Below are 5,872 nucleotides of genomic sequence, written 5' to 3' on the forward strand. Positions count from 1 at the left end.
CAGTTTTTAACTTTTGTATTTCCTAGACAGCCCATGTACAACCAGGATTGTTTTTATATGTTTACGTCTAAAGATTTTTTAAAAATAAATAGATAAGTGAGTTTAAACGAAATTGTATACAATTATAAATTGAGAAAACGGCGGATGATTTACGTAACTAGTTAACGAGTGAATGCCCAGTAAACTGAAGAGAACGTAGAAGGCCGGGTTGCTTTTATTATTAATTTTCATATAAAATACGACATATAGTTATACCTGTCATTTACGTTTATCACACAAACTATTTAAATGCTATATAAGTATATATAATCTATAAGCACATCTTAAATTGATACAGTGCATACAATTATATTCATATTAAAACCATGGTAATTTCACACTGGTGTTTACGACATATATGTTATTCTGAATAATTTTTATTGATTTCGTAACATTTGGTTTACATGAAAAATCATTACAAATAATGCCATCTAATAACAGATGACACTTTCTCGATACTCTCTATATTCCAAAGAGTGAAAATTCACTTTACTCGAGTGGAAGTAGTTTCTAAAGATTAAACTCACATTTCACATTTGCAATAGGAAATACTCCGTGGAAATTCCTACCCTATTAGGTAACGAACTGGCAAAAAAATGCACACACGAGTCAACGATTTGCTATATGACATTGTTTGGGAAAATAATCAGAAGGTATTCAAAAACTTAATGCAAAGAAGACAAATTCTGAAAATAACAATTTAGTGTATGAAATAGAACAAGTTAATATGTAATCGCAAGTGGGGGAAATATAATGCTGAAAAAAAAACCTTGTAATCGGTTTCAACGAAGAAAACCATAAGTAAACCATCTTAGGCAGATACATTTCTGGACGATGTGACCCTTTCAAGATGGGTGCAACAACATGCATAAATTAACTGAAATTACCAGTGCCCAATTTCAAGCCGCTGCTAAGCACACGATTTTCTGCTTATAAAGCCCCCGTTTATTTCATACATTGGGTTTGTTTATGCATTGGGACATTAAACAATAGAGAACAACAGGGTTCACAGTTCCCGAAGGTGAACAATTGACGACCTAAAAGGTTAATTAGTGGTACAAGCAAAAGGACAATATGGGGTCCACGATTGAAGGTGTTTACATACTTGGTTGAGACCGTTTGAGAACAGTTTTTTTGTAAAAGTGGCAGACCTATTATTTGTAGAAAGCTTCATGGAACACGAAGTCTTATTTTGAACTGAAAACTGTTAGTCATTCCATGTTATAAACCTGCTTTAGCTTCACTATCGAAACTGGGAATATAGGCAATATAAGGAAATCTCTTGCAAGAAATTTCACGATTTTTAAAACCTGTCAAATTGACAACTTTACTGAAAGAAAAATGTGTGGACAACAACGTTTTTAAGAGAATGTTGAACAGCAGTCAAAACAAAAATTGAAAGTACCAATCCGTAAGGAATGTTACAAGAACACATGCACCTATTAATTGTCATCGAGTAGAAATGGTGGTTAAGTTTTTACAGGTGCTCGGATAATAGATTGATAGTTTTGAAATTTTTGAAAGAATGTTGCAACCTGACGTTGGTATTTTCTTCATTTCATCTCAATGAAGGTAAGTCGTTGCAAATAATGATGATAATACCTGAATCTGGGATTGAGAAACATTTCAAATCTTGTTAGGAAATACTGTCTTGACACTCCATAGACTTTGTACACAACCGCTGAAGTGGGGTCAGGTTGCAAATTTCTTTCCGATTTTTTTTTTAACATAAAGCAGTTCCATTAACAAGTTTCATAGATGATCCTTTGTGTCGATTTTTGTCGGCCTCTTCAAGACAGGAATATTTAGGTTACATCCTCAAATTTACATGCAGATATATCTTGTCCCAAAGTCCCCTGTCAGAATGTAGGCATAGAGGCAAGATGTGTATCATTTAAAAAAGGGTAAGTTTTTAGTAGTAGCACAATACGGTGAAAATAAGTATGGTATTGGTCGGAAAACTCCTAGTCCACCTTGGATGGGCAATGTTATATAGGTCAGGGGTTCGAAAACAGCTGCTGGTAATGTTGCGTCCTTGGGCAAGCCACTTCACCCACACTTGCCTCTCTCCACCCAGAAATATAAATAGGTACTGGCATTTGCTGGGGAGTAGACTGCGATGGACTGGCATCTCATCCAGGGGGAATAATTATCTGTTGTTTCATGCTGCTGAAGTTGAACCCGGAGATAACCGCCGGCATGATGGGGCCACATTAGCTCATGACAGACTTAACGTATTTACTCGAAGACGCTTCAGATCGATTTTGTTGCTTCTTTATGATTGTTAATATTCACAAGTGTAATGAATAGTTTAATTGTGGCTTAAAGCAAATTAACTGCAACGAAGACATTGACAGAAACAAATTCCACATTGCCGTAGTCGGGGCACAATACTGTCGACTGTTTGGCGGGTGCGCGGCCCGAAAATAGGATCATTAGAAATAGGCTCTGAAATAGACTTGTTTCAAACCAAAAAAAAAGGAATTCGGTCTGATGCCAGGACAGGTGTTCTTACCGAGCAGGAATTATCCGTTGTATACATTTGAAATCAAAAGTTGTGTTTTGAGGTTTGAATGAACGGCAGGTATTTATAGGACACAGTGTTTTGGGTTGGAACTTGGAAGTATTCAATTTAGAGATCGCAAATTAAAAGATGCGTTCCCCGTTCTTTTATCGAGTTTCACCTCGAAAATATTTTTTTAGCTTCTATTTTCCTAGCAATATAGTGTTATTCACTTTTGAATGAGACATCGAACGAAAAAAAAATCCCTCAACGTTTAGTTATTGATTTATGTCATCACCCAATTAAAGTTATCACTGCCATACAGAAAAATAGTTCGGCTCTCGAAGGGCGGACTCATTTGTGCCAAAAATTAAAGCCCTTTGTCAGTGGGTTTATACACAACCCCAACATGGGAATAGAGTATGGTGTGTTTTAAACAAAACAAACAAATTGAACTTCTTTAGGATAAACAAATATATTTTTTGAAGAGCACGGGATATACATTTTAATGTCTATATTTGGTTAGTATAAAGACCTGGGTCATAGGAAAATTCACAAAATCTAAAACACCTGTTCAAAAAAAAGGCGACAAGTGCTCATTTCATCTCGAAGCGACAGCTATCTGTTTTATTACTACATATACTATATATTTCCAGCCGTGAATAAAACTATAGAATCATAAGCAACGTTCTAAACCTTATATTGTTACCTCATTACTCAGTGAACTGCACTTTCAATCTTTTTTACGATGTTGTTCAATTAACATATTTCTTCCATTGTAGAATGCCTTTCAATCTTTTTGTCTACACTGCAGTTTGTGGTACCGTTTTAATAAATTGACATTAAAAAATGTTTGTCCCTACATCGAATTAGAAAGTAACACAGGTAGCCGGATTGCTGAGTCAGGTATGACCTTTCACATTGAACTTAGCACCTATTGTCAGGCAAATTATACCACGGCGCGGAATGCTCCGTTTAACAATGGAACGTCAATCCGACCAGAACGCCTCAGGAAGTTGTTTACAGTCTCTCTAAATATGACTTCATAATAAAATCATGAGAAAAAGTCCCAGTTGCAAATGTCGAAATACCATACTGGAATTTCCCTGACGTAAATAAATGCCAAAAATGCCCATACAATGAATTTGCGTTTTCCATTGAACTGGCTACTTGTTTTCAGAGGAATGCCAATAACGCAAAAACCCGTCAATGTTTACAATTGATATTGACTGAAACTTCGAAAAAAGGGGGGATCCCTGCAGTTGCAGACAATTTTGAAATAACGAATTGGAAATCCCCTCACGTAAACATGTGGGTCTTGTCCTATTTTCAGTGTGTGATAATACAAATATATGCCAAGAGTAGACCGAAGAAATTGCCTATTTCATTAACCCCTTATGAGTAAAGGCGACAAGATAACACGAAAGACATGTTTGAAATCATAGTGACAGTTGATTAAGAATGAAGATATATGTGTTTCAGTAAGAAAATTGAATGAGAGTTTCACCCGTTAATAAAACAAACAAAAAACAATAACAATAATATGCATAAACCAGAATGTCGGACACAATACCCAACTAAATCATCAATATTACTTCCTAAATGCAAATGTATAAACTTTATTTTATGTTTTGTATTTGTTTTTGTTTTGTCGTCTTCTTTTTGTATAGGCCTACCTGTGTACAAGACAGGATGCAAATGTCAAAATATGCCAAAACCCTGATCTGTTTACCTTACTCTTTAGGTGATTATTATATGTTGCATGATTCCTCCATACTTCATCAAGTGCCTGGCCTTCACAAATTAAAAGGCCAAGCATCTAATCTATAGGATTACAGTAGAAAATGGTGATGCAGTAAGTCAATTGAACTATTTCAGATGTTGCCTGTATAACCTTAGGTGACTGACCTCAATTGTCCCACCTCCATACTTTACACTTAGTATGTAACTTAAAAAGTACTTTACATCTCGCGAGCTGTGCTAATACTTTGTATCATATCGAGACTGTTTTCCGATATGTTTTTTGTCCATTCTCGTTTACAAAATGTACGAAAACGAGCGAAACTGGGACTATATACTTAGCTCAGTCAGCACACCATGAGTGCACAACGAAGCATTAACACTTGTGTTGTGTGTGCGTTCTTAACCAGGCGTCTGGGGTTTTTTTTTTTGGGGGGGGGGGGTAAATACAGCCGCTTGACACAATTATCTCGCCCACAGAATGTCTAGCTTGCTAAAAAATAATCATTCGCAGGCAAACAAAAATTGCGACCAAAACGAAGTCGTAAAACTTTTGACGTGAATATTGATGTCACAATTATTCGCGATTTGGGGCAAGTTCGTTAATATTTACGTCAATAAAAAAATTGCAACCAAAACGAGGTCGTGAAACTTTTGACGCGAATATTGACATCAATGTTATTCGCGAATTGGGGCAAGTTGTGAATGTTGTCGTGCATTTTTACGTCAATATTCACTATTTGTGATGCCCCTCTAGAACCACCATACAAATTCCCCCTGACGTAGTCATTATTTCATGGAGTGTCTCAATTAAGCAGAGTGCTTGAAGCAAATACACGAAGCAGAATTACTTTTTGACATAGGCCTACTGTACATACATGTTGGGCAAATACGTTGGTTATATTTTTACCAATTTGGGTAAACACCAATAACCGACACTCTTGGGCACATTCTTCCCAACAGTGTGTTGGTCAATTTCTACATACCCGAATAACCAACAATGAGGTAACTTCATAACATTGCCCAAAAGTGTTGTGCTCAACGTATTTACAGTGCAAACTAGAATGGGTCATTTCTAGACCTGGATAAGTAAGAGTTTTTCAGAAACATCCTTTGATCACCATGAACTTGTTTTCATGCCTGCTTTATTTCAAATCTAGTGTTTTTTTTAATATTTGATGTTTATAATGTTTGATTTCTCAAATATAGTGAGGAGAAAATTTGGCAATGACACTATCAAAACTAATGGTTCGTTTTTATACGAGCTAAGCTGTCTATTTGTTTCAAACTATTTCAATTGATACCAGAACTATATAAAAAGTAATGTCTCAACCATAAAATAACCATAAATTGCTCAATATTCACCTTGGCTTGGCTTAAAGTATTTTCATTAGTAAGCTAAAAAAATTACTTACATTTACAAATATTGATTTATAAATGTTAGTTGAAGTGTAAATAGAAAGATATTGTCTCGTATGCTCCCAAATTTCCTTCAATAGGTGTTCTTGCTCAGGTTGTCACTTGCAACATAATTATATGAACTATCAAACAATTTTAAATATATTAATTCCAGACTTACATACATTCTTT

The sequence above is a fragment of the Patiria miniata genome, unplaced genomic scaffold (assembly GCF_015706575.1).
Source record: "Patiria miniata isolate m_02_andy unplaced genomic scaffold, ASM1570657v1 HiC_scaffold_9, whole genome shotgun sequence".
Taxonomy (NCBI): Eukaryota; Metazoa; Echinodermata; class Asteroidea; order Valvatida; family Asterinidae; genus Patiria; species Patiria miniata.